General features: G+C 37.1%; 1 protein-coding gene across 2 annotated transcripts in view; it reads right to left on the bottom strand.

Moving 5' to 3' along the window:
• The window catches only part of Htr1f (5-hydroxytryptamine receptor 1F), a 203939-nt gene that overhangs the window by 42926 nt on the left and 143882 nt on the right, over window positions 1-17131 (bottom strand). For both annotated transcript variants that reach the window (XR_015452326.1, XM_087213997.1), the window contains exon 4: window positions 11283-11334. The gene's annotated coding sequence lies outside the window, so the exon portion shown is untranslated. The remainder of the gene's footprint in view (window positions 1-11282; window positions 11335-17131) is intronic.

The following is a 17131-nucleotide window of genomic DNA, read 5'->3' as shown; positions in this document are numbered from 1 at the left end:
TTTAAAAATGGGTACATTCCAGGAAAAGGGCTAGGTAAAAATTCTGCAGGTATTATACAGCCCATTGAGCCAGTCCTTCGACCCCCCCCCAAGCAGGGTTAGGCCATTTTCCATAGGGGTCATTGACACTCCTGCGGACCATGCCAAAAAGATCACCTGGCTCTCAGATGATCCGGTATGGGTCGATCAATGGCCCCTTTCCAAAGATAAGTTATTAGCAGCTCAGCAGCTGGTGCAGGAACAGCTTCACACTGGCCATATCATCCCCAGAAATTCCCCATGGAATACTCCCATCTTTGTCATTAAAAAAAAGTCAGGAAAATGAAGGCTCTTACAAGATCTTAGAGCAGTCAATAAGACCATGGTACTTATGGGAGCTTTACAACCCAGTCTTCCCTCACCGGTAGCCATCCCCCTTGGATATTATAAGGTTGTCATTGATTTAAAAGACTGTTTTTTCACCATTTCCTTACACCCTGCTGATCAAAAACACTTTGCATTTAGCCTTCCGGCGACCAATTTCTGTGCTCCAATGCAAAGCTTCCAATGGCAGGTGCTCCCTCAAGACATGGCAAATAGCCCCATGCTCTGCCAGTCCTTTGTAGCTTCAGCTATTCAGGCCGTACGTGAATCTTGGGCCCAAATGTATGTTATACACTATATGGATGATATTCTGCTTGCTGGACAACATAGCAATGAGGTTTTAACCTGTTATGCCAAGCTCCGCCGAGCCCTTGAGGCTCGTGGCCTCCAGGTTGCCCCTGATAAGGTACAGTTAAAAGACCCTTATGCCTTTTTAGGTTTCCAAATGGCCGGACCCCACATTTCACCCCAAAGACTTACCCTTCGCCTTGATACCCTAAAAACTCTTCATGATTTTCAAAAATTACTTGGAGATATAAATTGGCTTATGCCCTATCCTAAATTAGCTAAAGGAAAACTAAGGCCCCTTTATGATATCCTACAAGGGGATAGTCACCCCGCCTCACCTCGGGAGCTCACCCCCGCCGGTCGCGAGGCCATCACCTTGGTAGAACAAGCAATTCTTCGTCAAACTGTTACCTTTATGGATTATGACTTACCACTACAATATATTATCTGCAAGACCACGCTTTCCCCCACTGCTGTTTTTTGGCAGACCACACCCCTCATGTGGGTGCACCTTCCCGTTTCACCCAAACGGATCATCACCCCCTATTATAAGGCCGTTTCTGACCTTATTCCCCGGGACAGACACCTTGAAAAGTGCCATTTTGGAAAGGAGCCTGACATTATCCTCCAACCTTACAGTAAAAAACAAATTGACTGGCTTATGCAAGTTACTAACTTTTGGCCAATTGCCCTCGCCTCTTATACAGGCCTTATAGACAATCACTATCCTCCAAACAAACTTATTGACTTTGCCAATAGACATGAGTTCATTTTCCCAAAAGTCACTTCCTGTTCTCCTCTAACAGAAGCCCTATTAGTCTTTACAGATGGTTCTTCTACCGGGATAGCTGCCTATGTGTGGGACAATAACATTGTCCAATTCCAAACCAGCTGTTCTTCAGCCCAAATAACCTAGCTACATGCAGTCATAGCGGTCTTTTCTGCCTTCCCTGAACAAGCCTTTAATCTCTTTACTGACAGTGCTTACATTGCTTAATCTGTTCCCCTATTAGAGACATGTGGATTGATAAAACACGCTTCTCAAACTGGTGGTCTTTTTATTCAATTACAAGATCTAATCAGAAAAAGATCCAAGCCCTTTTTTATTGGGCACCTTTGTGCCCACTCTAACCTACCTGGCCCACTTACAGAAGGCAACCGGTTAGCAGATCTGGCCACAAGACCTCAGGCTTCTGCCTACTCTCTAAGTATTGATGCCTCCATTCAGATTGATCAGACACAAAAGGCGCACCAGTTACATCACCTCAGTGCCCACACGCTTTGCCTCATGTATAAACTTACTAGAGAACGAGCTAGACAAATTGTTAAAACCTGCCCTACGTGCACCCTCCATCTTCCCACACCTCATCTAGGAGTTAATCCTCATGGCTTAATTCCAAATGCCCTATGGCAAATGGATGTCACACATTACCCTAAATTTGGAAATCTCAAATATATACATGTCAACATTGATACATATAGTGGATTTATATTTGCCACCCTACAATCTGGGGAGGCTACTAAACATGTAATTGCCCACCTTCTAGTTGCCTTCTCAGTACTTGGATATCCACAGCAAATTAAAACGGACAATGGTCCAGGCTATACCAGCTCTGGTTTCTCAAAGTTTTGCAAACAATTAGATATAACACACATAACGGGAATCCCATATAATCCACAAGGACAAGGCATTATAGAACGAGCCAACCTCACACTCAAAATTACATTAGATAAAATAAAAAAGGGGGAATGGTACCCTATCAAGGGGTCACCCAGAATCCTAATATCACATGCACTATTTATTCTTAACTTTTTAAATTTGGATGCTAAGGGATTATCCGCAGCTAACCATTTCTGGCAACCAGAGACGCAACAACAATTTGCCTCTGTGATGTGGAGAGACCCCCTGGACCACTCATGGCATGGGCCTGACCCTGTACTCATCTGGGGCCGAGGGTCTGTGTGTGTTTACTCCAAGGAAATGAAGTCGGCCAGGTGGCTTCCAGAACGCTTAGTAAAACAAGTTGATAAGTGTGTTGATGATGCCGATGACCTAACATTGTCCAATTTCAACCAGTTAACAATGGCGCCTACAATTATAATCTAATAATCATAAAGAGAATAGTATAATTCAATTTGGCCAGTTATATTTGAGTGTACCCTAATTTTATACACTGTCTCATATGTTTGTCTATTGTCTGTTGTTTGTGTTCATACAGTTGAGCTCAATATGTTCCTTCCTTTTCAAAGGATATTCGCCTATTGTTAAATTGACTTACAGATAAATATTATTAAATTAAAGACATGCCTTCCTTCCCAGGTTGCTAATTGATCAAAGTGCCACTGAGATTTATTTTATGAAAGTAATGTGTATTGTCACCTACATGCAATAATCAAATTGCAATTGACAGTTGTAAAATAAAAAGATATATATTCTTAATTGTTTGTCAAAATGAATATAGATGGGGACTCCCTTTGATGAATATAGAAGTGGCCACCCAGAAAATGATTATTCTGGTCTTAATTCATTAAAGGGACCCCCTAGTAAATTTTATATTATGATCTCATGGGAGACACATCACAACAAATATTGTCTAAATATGTTATAAATTGATTACATTGGTTATCCTTGATATTTAAGCACTGAATATGTTATTACAAAATGTTTACATTGGTTAAGTTCTAAATATGTTATTGTAATATGTCCACATTGGTCATCTTCAAAAGCTTAATCAGGTTAGCCTAATTCTCTTATCTACAGCCCAGCCTTGCTTACATCGCAGGACGAAATTTTGCTTACAGGTTAAAAAAGATGACATCCCTGATTCTGTTACATGGCCTGTTGCTGCTCCTGGCACCAACAGCAGAAAGCGGATTTCAACCAGTTAACAAGGAACAACTGCTCATTGCCCTGTCTGGTAACCCCTGTGACTGTGCCGGGGGTTCTGGCAGGCCCGTACCCACAGGTTACACCCGTAGTACTGATTGCGGCAGCAAGACTGCCTACTTGGTTTATGAGGCCTTGATAACGGGAGGATATAACCAAGAATGGGATTATGTCACTAAGCCTAAAGTCATACTAACAATCAATGACAAACCAGAGCCATGCCCTAATGGCTGTGCCATGGCCACAGAGATATATTCTACCTGTTACATTGAAGTCCAACAATGTGCACATTCTGATGGAAAAATATATCTAACTGCTGTTCTACAAAAAACTTACAGGGGCTCCGTCGGGGGTGACTGAGACTTTTCCAGTCCCACTGGATATCCTAAATTTGGCCAAGCCTCTTGCAGCGGCAGTCCTGGCAAAGATGTCTGCTGGCCGCCACAGGCCCCAATTCATATATCTGATGGTGGCGGGCCTTTAGATCAGCTCAGGGAAGAGCGAGTACAAAAACAGCTCAAAACTATCATCCAAGAGATATACCCCTCCCTAAATTATCATCCACTGGCCCTTCCCAAACCTCGAGGCCCAGACCCTGACATCCAAACCCTGAGTGTCTTAGAGGCCACTTATCAATTGATCAATACATCCAACCCAGCCTTTTCTGCGGATTGTTGGCTATGCTTGACCCTTGGCACACCCCTGCCCCTCACCTTGCCAGTTGTCGACCAAACTGACTATGCCAACAGCTCTAGTTACAATTACAGTTTTTCTCTGCCCTTCAGGGTCCAGCCAGTACAGTTCAATGCCTCAGTTTGTTATCTAAGTTCGGGCCACAACAATAGCTTTGATATACCTGTTGGAGTCCAAAATTTCTCTCTCTGCTCTGTAATGCTTAATGGCTCTGCCACCATTTGCCCTGCCCTGGGTCACATGCTCGTTTATGGAGGGAGCTTGGCATTCACCTCCCTCCCCACTAAGTGGACTGGGCTGTGTGTGGTGGCGACTGTCCTCCCGGACATCGCCCTCATTCCTGGAGATGAGCCAGTGCCCTAGCCCAGCTTTGACTATATCGCTGGGCGACATAAAAGGGCCGTCTCACTGGTCCCCTTGCTCGTGAGGCTAGGGGTGTCTGGCGCCCTTGCCACTGGCTCCGCTGGCGTCAGAGTGGCATTACACTCCTATGCCAAATTATCCAACCAGTTAATTAATGATGTTCAAGCTCTCTCCAACACTCTTACAGATTTACAAGATCAGATTGATTCTTTGGCTGAGGTGGTCCTTCAAAATAGAAGGGGCCTGGACCTCCTCACAGTGGAACAAGGGGAGATTTGCATAGCCCTAAAAGAACATTGCTGTTTCTATGCCAATAAATCTGGGATCGTCAGGGGAAAAATTCGTGAACTTCAGGAAGATCTAAACAGATGACGACAAAAATTCACTCAAAATCCCCTCTAGACTGGCCTCAATGGTTTCCTCCCTTATCTTCTCCCTTTGCTGGGACCCTTATTGGGCCTACTTCTGCTCATTTCTTTGGGGCCCATAATATACAACAAAATCATGGCCTTCCTTAGAGCCCAGATGGAGGTAATAAAAACAGCACCCATACAGGTCTACTATCATAGATTGGCAATGGCTGACCAGGACAAATGCCGGACCGTCGATTAGGTCCTTGCCATGGCAAAGTGTTCTTGCCCCACCTGGTGAGTGGGCTGGCAAGCCAATGACGGGCAACTGAGCAAGCGTGCCATGCAATGAGAGAGCCCTCGTGCGCCACCTAAGACAGGTGCCAGAGCCTTGATTCTCTGGTTAACCGATGACGGGTAAGGTGCACGGTACAGACATGTATGTCGCTCTGACCCAAGACAGGCTCAGCCCCCACGGGCTTGGCTCTCCTGACGCCTTTCTAAAATTATAATTTTAAAGGGAGGACCTGTGGGGGGCCTTTCCCCCCCCGCTAGAATTCTTGAGTGCCTTTTACGGGCATGTCTGGGCCTCCTGCAAGTCTACCCGGCAACAAGGAAGTAGCCCCAGTACCCTCCCCTTGCTCCTTCCCTCTAGCCCTATGGTATATATGCTGTAGCAGCTTCCGCAATAAACGAGACTTGATCAGAAACCTGTCTTGTCTCCATCTCTCATGTCCCCTGTCCTTTGTCATTCTCACTCCCCCTCTAGGGTCTCCGTTGACTTACCCGTGGGACGGGACAAGCCTTCACAAAATATCAGTGTTTTCAGTTTGAGTGTCTGAGTGATGGATCATGTTAGACTATATATGTATGATATATATGGTATGTATGACATGTAATATATGTATCAAGTCATTTAATAGTTTGAGCATGGGGTGTCAAGGAAATAATTTTGCACTTGGATATATTTAATTTGGAGTGCTGGAATGTCCTTGAAGAAACATTTGTCAGGCAGTTAATGATATGAATGTGAAATTCAGAAGATTCAGAGCTGAAAAGATGTGGGTATCCAATGCCTGGAGGTAATGATTGAAAAAGTAATGGTGGATAAAATGACAAAAGGAGTAAGAATAGAGTAAGAATTAACACTGGATCAGGAGAGAACATCTATAATTGTCAAGTAGTTGGAGCATAAATGGATTAAGTAAAGAGAAAGCAAAATAACAGAAGGAATGCATCACAGAAACCCAGGGAAGAGAAGTTTTAAAGAAAGGAGTGGTAATTAGCAGTGTCAAACACAGCACAAATATACTAGAATAAAGTATAGGTAAAGGGATACTCGGTTTGGCTAGAAGTCTTTAAAATTGACTGTAATATCCTCCAGGCCTAAAATAAAGACTGTGCTAGCTTACTGGGTATTGAAGAGTGTTTGGCTAGAAGCAGCTTATATTTGTGGACTGCTTCTTAGGAGTTGTTCAATTTGCAAGGTTTTCCCATGTTTTAAAATGAGTTAATAATCCTGCTTGGGGATTTCTGTATGCTCAAGAACACACAGGATTTATGGAAAATAACAGTTCCCCCAAAATAGTAGAAGATTAAAAACTCCTCTCTTGGCAAATGATAGAAAAGAAAATGGCTGTAGAGGATTTAAACAACACAGTACTCTTAGTCTAATTTATTGTTATAGAGCACTCAACAACTGCAGAATATATAGATTATTAAAGCCCGAGGTATTTAGAAATTAAACAACATACTTCTAAACAATTTACTGCAAAGAAGGAATTGCAAGGGAAATTATATTTTGACCTGAATGATAATTAAAATTCCTGGAGACAATAAAAGATTCTGAAAGGAAAATATAGAGCTTATTGCTTACATTAGAAATCTATAAACTAACATTTCATCCTTACTAACTAGAAAAAAAGTAAAAGAAGTCCAAGTAAATAGAAGGAAGTTAGTACATAATAAGGAGCAGACAACATAAAAACAGATAAAAATAAAGTAATACAGTCCAAAGATGACTCTTTGAAAAGATCAACAAAAGTGATAAAATTCTAACTAAATTTGAAAAGAAAAATATACTGGAAAGGTAAATAAAATTGTATTATCAATATCAGAAATAACAGATGAGTTTTTTATAAAAATAATACAGATATCAAATGGATACTAGGAGACTATTAGGAACACATCTGACAAACTAGACAATTTAGATAAAAAGGACAATTTCCTTTAGACACTAGTTATCATAGTTCAAACAGAATAAATAATGTGAAGAATTATAACAATGAAGGACTTACTAAATACTTTCCCACAAATAAAACTCTAATTCCACATAGTTTCACTTGTAAATTTTACTAAATATTTTTTTAAAAATAAGAAGTATAAATTTAAAAATAAATTCAATATAAAGAAATAGTATTTCAGTAAATAGGAGATAAGGAAATAGTTCCAACTAACTTCATAAATTTAACTTACTTTCCATATCAAAACCTGAAAAGTAATAAAAAACAAAACCAGAAAACCCAATATCCCCATCAACATAGGTGTTCCAATCCCTACCAAAACATAAACTGAATTTTGGAATATTTAAAAAGGATAACCCATCAGAATCAAGTGAGATTTATCTCATGAGTGCAAAGTTATAGTAACATCCCCAAAGTAACCAATGTAAATTAATATATTATCAGAATAGAAGAGAAAAACCTTATCTTTTCAGTAGAATCAGATATAAGCATTTGACAAAATTTAACATTAATTCATGATTAAAACTCTCAAAAAAGTAGCAATAGAAATGAACTTCTTCCATTTTCTAAATGGCACCTATAAAAAAATCTATACCTAATAACATACTTCCTTAAGAAAGTCTGAGCACTATTCTCCAAAGACTGAAAACTGGCAAAAATATTTGCTTTTACTATTTTTATTTAACATTGTCATAGATGTAGCAGAAAAGCAAGTAAGCAAGCAAACAACAATAGTAACAAACTCCACAACAAATGAAAATACAGCAACAACAGTAAGTAGCAAGTATTGAAAGAAAGGGGTAAAGCTGTCTATATTTGCAGATGAAACATCCATTAGAAAATCTACAGGAATGTGAAAATCAACTAGTTTACATTACCAAGTTGCAGAAAAGGAAGTTAATAACATTAATTGTAGCTTTATATACTATCAGCAAATGATTGCTAAATGAAGGTTTGAACAGTCATATGCAAGAACACTAAAAACATGAAGTACTTGGGAATTAATCTGAAGAAAAGATATGCAAACCATCTGCTCTGAAAATTATAGAACATGGTTGATAGAAATTTTAAGAAGACCCCCAAAAATGGAAAGACATGTGTTTGAAGAGTGAGCAAAATTAAGATGTCAATTATTCCAAAATTTATCCATAGATTCAATATAATCCCAGTCAAACTTCAAGTGAGATTGCTTTTAGAAACTGGAAAGGTGGCTCTAAAATTTATGTGGAAGGTTAAACCTAATTTTAAAAAGAACATGTTTAAGGAGGTACAATCCTTGATTTCAAGACATATGTTAAAGTTATTTTAATGAGAGTAATGTGGCATCAGTGAAAGAATAGTCATACAAATCATAAGAATACTGTAGGGAGTCTAGAAATGAGACTCACATTTTTCAATTTATTTTTGAAGAAAGTGCTAAGATAATCTATAGGAGAAATAAAAGTCTATGAAATACCTTGCTCTTCATGTGGAAAATAATGAATATATATCCATCACAGATATAAAAATATTAGTATGAAACAGATCACAGACATAAAAACAAAATGAAAACTATAAAATATATTGAATAAAAATAGGAGAAAATTTTAGCCTCTTCATATTAAGCAAAACTTCCTTAGGATGAAAAATTATAAGCCATAGTGGAAGAAAATCATGAAGTAGGGTTTTATCAAAAATTTAGTCTTTTGATTCATAAAACACTATTAAGAAAGAAAAAGCCAAGCTACAAAATGGAAGACAATACCAATAAAACACATATATGACAGAATACTTATATCCAGACTTTATATAATTCTCTTAAAATGCAAAATGTGGGAGATTAATAGCTTATTTTTAAAAAATTTAAAAAACCACTTCAAAAAAGGAGATATTTCAGCAGCCCAAATCTCAGAGAATATGTCAATATAAAAGTTATCAGGGAAATCTAATTTAAAATGATGATGAAATACCAGTTTATACTTAGGAGGGTTAATATCAATTGCTAGTGAGAATATGGAACAAATAAAATTATCTTGCACTTTAATGGAAGTATAAAATGGTACAGATACTTTGAAAAACTACTTGACATTACAAAAAAAGATTAGGTGGTAAGAGTGTAGTTCAATTGTAGAGCACGTACCTACCATGGGCAAGGCCTGTTAAATTCCCAGCACCACACACATACACACTCACTCACACACACTCAAGATTAAATATATATGGCTCATATAGCACCATCATTCAATTTCTAGTACTTTACCAATAAGAAATAAAAATGTGTCTACAAAAAGCCATGTACATGAATCCTTTTACTCAGAATAGTCCCAAACTAGAAACAACTCAAATGTCTATCTATAAATAAATAAACAAACAAGATAGGTCACTCATACAATAGAATACTACTCATTAGTATAAAGGGAAAACATATGCATGCAACATGGATGAGTCTCAAAATCATTATGCTGAGTTAAAGAAGCCAGGTATAAAATGAGTACATTTTGCCTAACATTTACATAAAATGGTAACTAATATAAAAGCAGATCAGTGGTTGTCTGGGTCCAGGAACAAGGGGATAGAAGGACTGCAAAATGGCTTGAGGAATCTTTTCCAGGTGGTTTAAAGGTATATTTTGATTCTGGTGGTGGTTTCACAGTATAAATAGCTACTAAAATTCAAAGAATTGTCTGGGTTTTAAATTGATATAGTTAATCTTATGTAAAGTGTCCCTCAAAAAAGTAGATAAGAAAACACACCTTCCACAAACTCATGCAGGCATAATAATGGAGACAGTACAATAAAGCAGAGGTAGCCACACCCCAGAATATTTACCAAGTGGACTACAGCATAGAGCAGAACCAGTTTATCTTGGAGAATCTAGAAAACCCAAAAGAATCTACAAATACCAGGTATGATGGAGGATGAGGTTCAAAACAGGAGAAGGAATTGAAAATTTAATACATTTTTCTGATTACCTTAAAAATTGTGTCAGAAATAACCTATAGTTTTTTCATTATGCTAGATGATTTAGTTTATTCTCTCCTCTATTTCACCTTCTGAACCCCATATGCTGTCCATATTTTTATTATATTCAAAATGTTTACATTGGTTATTTTTGTCTTTCAGGAACATCCTAACATTTTTTCTTTGGTTTTATTAGCAACAAAAACCAGTTTTTGACACTCCACTATGAAATGAAGATGTTTACACACTTGTTGATCCCTTGAATTTCTTTTGTCTTGTATCATAGAATTTCTATTTTTATGATGAGCTTAATAATATTTTAATTAATATTTAATAATATATTCAGTGTTTTAATTATTAAGTTTATGAATCTTAGAATGAATTCATTCTAAAAGTTGTACGCTAATAATGCAATTGTAGTTAATAGTATCCATGATTAGTAATACCACATCATTTTATTGCTACTTTTGCATATGCTGGAACTTTGCTTCCCTATGTTTTTGTTGAAGAGTTTATTTTATGATAACCTTATTTTTCTGGACTTACCAATTCAGTGAGGTTTTTGTTCCTTCACAAATAACCATCTATGAACCCTGCATCTTTTTGCCCCATTTGGCAGCTTTGCTCTATAATCTTACTCCACATTGTTACTTTGACCTTCCAGAAACTGCTTTCAAGGGTCAGTTAAATGGCATCTGGGAAATTTTATCTTCATGTTTCTTAATTACTACATATTTTTGTGGAGAACATACACAAAACATTGTTAAGAAAATGTACATAAAAGATATCTGTTGCATGCTGTTTTATAGTTAAAAATAAAGTCATTCCTTGTTAGATGCAGGGTATTGGTTCCAGCATCCTATGGTTACCAAAATCTTTAGATGCTCAGGTCTCTCACATAAAATGGGTAGTTACATGTAGCCTATGTGCATCCTCCTGTAGGCTGTAAATCATCTCTAGATTACATGTAATACCTAATACAATGTAAATGCTATGTGATATTTGTTATACTACATCATTAGGAAAAAATGGCAAGAAAAAAGCCTGTACAGATATAATTTTTTTGTTTAAAAATTATTTTTAAACCAGGCATGGTAGTGCATGCTTGTAATACAAGAACTGTGGTACAAGGTAGAAGGAAAAGGTAGACCATACCTGTGGCTGAGGTAGAAGGATCACAAGTTCAAGACCAGCCTTAGTGAGACTCCTAAAATTAAAAATAAAAAGAACAGAGGATGTAGCTCAGTGTAAAGGCCCTGGGTTCAAACCCAAGCAGTGCAAACCAAACCAAACCAAACAAAGCAATCTTCCTTCTGTGGCTTATTGAAGCCACAAATGGAAATGAGGCCAAATGTATGGGGTAACTATGGGAAAGGGGAGCCAAAAGAAGCAGAGGGAATTGCCTCTGATGTGATGTAGAAGAAATGTGGCAGGAGGTCATTACTTTTCACTATCCTAGAGCATGCATTATACTAACTATAATTTTTTAGGGGCAGTGAAGCTCAGCCGGTCCCAGCACCCGGAAGGAAGCTCCCCCCGCCTCCATCCCAGGCTCCTAGGGCCAAGAAGGTGAGCCAGTCCCAGCCCCCAGAAGGAAGCTCCCCAGCTGCTAGCCCAAGCTCCTAGGGCAGAGAAGGTGAGCGGCATGGGTGCTAGAAGCACTCCTCCCACCCCGCCCCATGGAAATGAGAAGACACATAAACAAGCCTCAAAAACAGACTTCCACATCATCTACAGCAACCCCAAAGGGAAACGAGATGGAACACTCTGATACTCAACCACCTGGACTCTCTGAACTGGCAACAAAACAGGATCTGGGCAAAATGAAATCAGAAATAATTACTCAGATAACAGCAAAGATTTTGCTCATGGTGCAAGACATGATTAATAAATCTAGAGAGGACACAGACAAAAAAATAGAGGATCTGAGGAACATGATGGAATCCCAACATAGGAAACAAATGGAATCCATAAAACAGATACAAACAGATTTCCAAGAGATTAAAAACTCCATCGAAAGTCTGCACAGCAGAATGAACCAATGTGAGGATAGAATTTCACATATAGAAGATAGGATTGCAATTAGTGACCATGAAAAGAAAAATTGCTTTAAAATTGTGAGGGAACATGAGAAATCAATCCAGTGGCTGCTAGACAATGCAAAGAAGAATAACATAAGACTGATTGGAGTCAATGAAGAAAGAGGAGAGAGTGCAGATGACATAAAAAAACTGTTCACAGAAGTGATGGCAGAAAACTTCCCAAGGAGGGGAAAAGAACTTGACATACAGATAGGTGAGGCATATAGGACTCCAACTAGTCTTAATCAAAAAAAATCTACACATAGGCATATAATAGTTAAGATTCCAGAAATCCAACAGAAGAATAAAATTCTACAAGCAGTAAGAGAAAAGAAACAACTCACATACAAAGGAAAGTCCATCAGAATCACAGCAGACTTCTCTATTAAAAACCTCAAGGCAAGAAGAGCTTGGAGTGATGGATTTCAAGCCCTAAAGGAAAACAGCCTCCAACCCAGATTGATGTACCCTGCAAAACTATCTTTGAAAATTGATGGAGAAATAAGATACTTTCGTGATAAAGAGCACCTCAGGAACTTCATGAATACCAAACCAGCACTCCAAAAAATTTTAGAAAATATCCTAGGAAAAGACAATGAGGATCACAACCCCAGAAAACCCAGCAGAATGAATCCACTGGGCATGACAAATTAAACACAAAGGGGGAGAATCCAACAAAAAGAAAAAGTCATGACAAGGCTTTTAAATCTTTTGACTTCATCTCCCTAATGAGTGTATAATTCAATCTTATCATTGTACTGATTAGTATTTTTCTGATTCTAGAGTTGCACACCATTCCTTGTGCTATACTGGCTATTTATCATCTTTTTATGTCTACTTTTTAATTGGGTTGTCTCTTAATGAGCTCTAAGAATTCTTTATATATTCTGGTCATAGGTTATATGCATTGTAAATATGGTCTGTTTAAGGACTACTTTTCATTTTAATGATGTCATTTAAAGTTCTAAATATTGATGGAGTCTCATTTATCAAGTTTTTTCTTTTATACATCATGTTTTTTGTATCGTAGGTAGTTCTTGCCTACCCTGAATTCATAAATATTTTTCCTTATAATTTCTTCTTAAAGTTTTATACTTTTAGGCTTTCTTATTTAAGTTCATAGATCCCTTCACTTTATTTTCATGTATGGAAAAAAAGCGTTGAGATTAATTTTTTATATACAGATACCAGGTGTTCTAGTGCCGTTTGCTGAAGACACTATCTCTTCTTCGGCTCTTGAATCGAGTTTATATTCTATAAAATGCTAATGTTAAATAATCTTTCAAAACTCAGTGGACCATATATGTGTGGTTCTATGTCTAGATTGTCTGTTTTATTCAAATGATCTATATTGTCTTTCCTTACACCAACACTGACTTGATTACTGTAGCTTTAGAAGAAGTCTTAAAATTGGGTGCTAAACTTCTTCCAACACTGTTTTTGTTTTTGTTTTTGGCTTTTCTGGGTCCTTTGTACTCCTACATAACTTTTAAATTTCAATATCCAATTCTTCATTTATACCAAGTATACACAGACCTGAATTTTTTATATATACCTTGTGTTTTCTAATCCTGCTAAATTCAAGTACAAGTTCTACGGGCTCCTAGAGATTTCTTGGTATTTTCTCTTTAGATGATCATTTTATCTACATATAAAGATTTTGCTTCTGCCATGCCAATCCTATCCTAGTCGTGTCATTTTATTGCCAGACTATTTTGGTTTAGACCTATGTTTCAAAGTCTAATGGACAGATTAAGAGTAGGCATATATGCTCTTGTTCCCCACTTTAGGGAGAAAGCATTGTATTGTCTCCATTCATAGGAGTTTTGTTGGAAGTATGGAGTACATGTCTTTGATCTGTTGAGAAGGTTCTGTTCTACTTCTAGTCTCCTGATTGCTTTTACCATGAACAGCTGTAGAATTTAATCCAATACTCTTTCTCCAACTAGTGACAGGATCATATGGCTTTCTCCTTTCCCTTGTTAAAATGATTACTTTTGGGGGTGGATCTTCCAATGCTGAACCAACACTGCCATCCCTATAATAAAACCACTTTCTACATCCTGCCAGATCTGACTTCTAAAAGGGTTTGTTTTGTTAAACAAATTTCTATGTTCATACTTTTTTCTTCTATTATCTTTATCCAGTTTTAGGATTAGCACAATGTTGATTTCCTAAAATGAGGGGAGAAGTGTTCCTTCTTTTTTCTCCTTTAATTCTTTGATATAATTTATCAGTTAAAATGTTTATGAGCCTTCTCTTGTCATATAGGCAGGTTTTCAAGCTAGGAATATACTTTCTTTAATAGATGCTATTCAAATTTTATATTTCCTCCAGAGTTAGTTTTATTAATTTGTCTTCTAAGTTACTGCTTAGAAATTGTCAAATTTATTTCAAAAAAGATTTTTGTAATATACTTTCTATATCCTTTTAAATTCTGTAAAATCTGTGGTAATGTCTCCTAGATCTTAATATTTTAATTTAAAAAATGTATAACTGATATTGTGTAACAGGAAGAAAAGGTCTAAAAGAGCAGGGGAATTTGGAGGGGCAGGGGAAGGGAAAAAAGGGAAAGAAAAAAATATGAGAAGAGGAAAAAAATGGAAACAAAGTCTTTGAAAATAGGGAAGGGTGGAGGGGGTGAAGGGAGGGCAAGGGAAGGGGAAAAAGAAATAAGAACCAGGAGACTCATGTAATGGTACAAGATCCCAATGATGAATGTAACTGTATTTTATACCTAAAATGTACCAATAAAGTTAACGGGGGAAAAAATAATAATTTTTTAAAAGTTCCTAGTGATTAGCTCTTTTCCATGTATTAGCTTATTTTCAGAATTTCATCCAAAACTGCATATGGCAAACTACAAAAGAAATTGAGAAATTCTGAAATCTCTACTTGGAAACACTTTCCTTTACTAGGTTCAAAGTCAATTGTATCTTATTGATATCTTCAGCAATGTTTTAGCACTCTGGTAAACAACCTTATCATCTACTTCTCAAAATATTTGTATGAAGAAGATAGTATTTTTATCCCTATTTTACACAGGAGAAAACTGAGGTACATAGTAGTTTCCCAAAGTCTGGTTGTTTCCAAATCTATATCTCACCATATTAGTAAGATTCTGATTCATACACTGTAGGTACTGAAGGCCAAGTATAAAAACTGCTTACATTTTAAAGGTATAATTACTGCTGTTGTCACAAAATGAACTTTAAAGTCATAACATTTTATTGTTACATCTTAGTAAAATATAAACAAATCTTGTTTATGTGATTCAGTTTAGAATGTTAACGTCTTCCATAAATATTGTTGATATTGGGACTTAAGAAAATAGGAGTTAGAGCCACTTTGAAACAAAAACTTAACTAAGGAGTCCTTCAGTATGTGTACTGATAAACTGTGTTAGACATGGAAAGTTATTCAGTGCTAGAAAGGGATAAACTATCAAGCCATGAAAAGACATGGAGGAAACATTAATTCATATTAAGTTAAAGAAACTAATTTGCAAAGGCTACATACTGTATGATTCCAATTATATGATGTTCTGGTAAAGAAGAAACTATGGATACAGTGAAAAGATGAGTGGAGGCCAAGAGATAGGGAGAAGAAGGGATGAGCAAGCACAGTGTAGATTCTTTAGGCAGTGAAACTATTCTGCATGATACTATACTTTGCTTAAACTCATAGAACTTACAATAGCAAGCATGATTCCTGATGTAAACTATAGATTGTGGGTGATAATGGTGTGTCAGTGTAGGTCATAGCAAGTATGCCCCTCCAGTAAGGCATATTGATACTCCTGGGAGAAGCTGTGCCTGTGCAGGGGAAAGTAATTCATAGTAAATCTTTTTACTGTATGCTCAATTTTGCCACGATTCTAAAACTTCTTAAAAAATAAAATCTATTTTTCAAACTCTGAAGTATGTTACCAACATACATTAATTTTTTAAGGCAAATACTATATTTATTGAATGGTGTGCACTTCCTTGGGCTTACTTTGCCTCTTTTGACTAGGAGGATAGAAATATTATCTGTCATGCAAGGTTGTTGAGAGGATTAAATAAAAATAGAATCTAAACAGTAGAGTTCCCAGCACACAATACAACTTTAATATATGATTATTGCTGTTCTTGACGTTGCTATTACAAATATGATGTAGACATTATGAGGAATGTCTTTGATAAAATGGTATTAAAAGGTTATAGTCGGAAATCATTGGTGCATAAACTGATTCGTCTTGTAATCAGTAGTATTGAAATAGAAATAAAAACAATTGGTAGGGTTTCCCAGGTTTTAGAGGCTGGCCACTGGTCCAGAAAATTGGAAACAGTGAGGACCCCAGAGAGGATAACTGATATTTATTCTGAGATCCAGGATAAATTTGGAAAAAAGTGCTATCATTTTCCTGATGAACTGAAAGACTGGACATCAAAAATAGGTTATCTATGAATGAAGAGTTGAAAGAAGGAAAAGAAAGATGGTTTCAGAGCACTAGTTTTTGGAATTACAAGGGTTTCCTGGGTTAGATTGGATAAGAAGTCCATGGTGCGCCAGGACATGTGAGAGGATCAGATAGAATTTACATAAAAGTGGTTCATATTGGTCATTGTGAGGCTAAGGTACCTTCCATTTTGAATTCCCAAGAGCTGTGATAGGGAATGGGAGAAAGGGAAAACTTCTGAATGAGCTTTGAACTTCAGGTCAGCTGGTACTGATGTGGTTCAGGAAGGGTGTTACCACGGAGATGGTGTGGCTTTTAAGAGGGAGCAGATTTTGAAGTAGTTCTGGGAGAGTAAAGGTCTGGAAGTGACTATAAAATGTGGTCATAAAAGAGAAATGATAGTAGATTTAATTTAGAGTTTCTAACTTTCCATGAAACTGCCATTTTCCCAAAGTTACACCTTTCTCTCAATAATTACTTTA

Source organism: Heterocephalus glaber, unplaced genomic scaffold (assembly GCF_053883595.1).
Source record: "Heterocephalus glaber isolate CG9 unplaced genomic scaffold, H.glaber_assembly_v1.0 deba00000122, whole genome shotgun sequence".
NCBI lineage: Eukaryota > Metazoa > Chordata > Mammalia > Rodentia > Bathyergidae > Heterocephalus > Heterocephalus glaber.
This window is presented reverse-complemented; position numbering and strand designations above follow the sequence as displayed.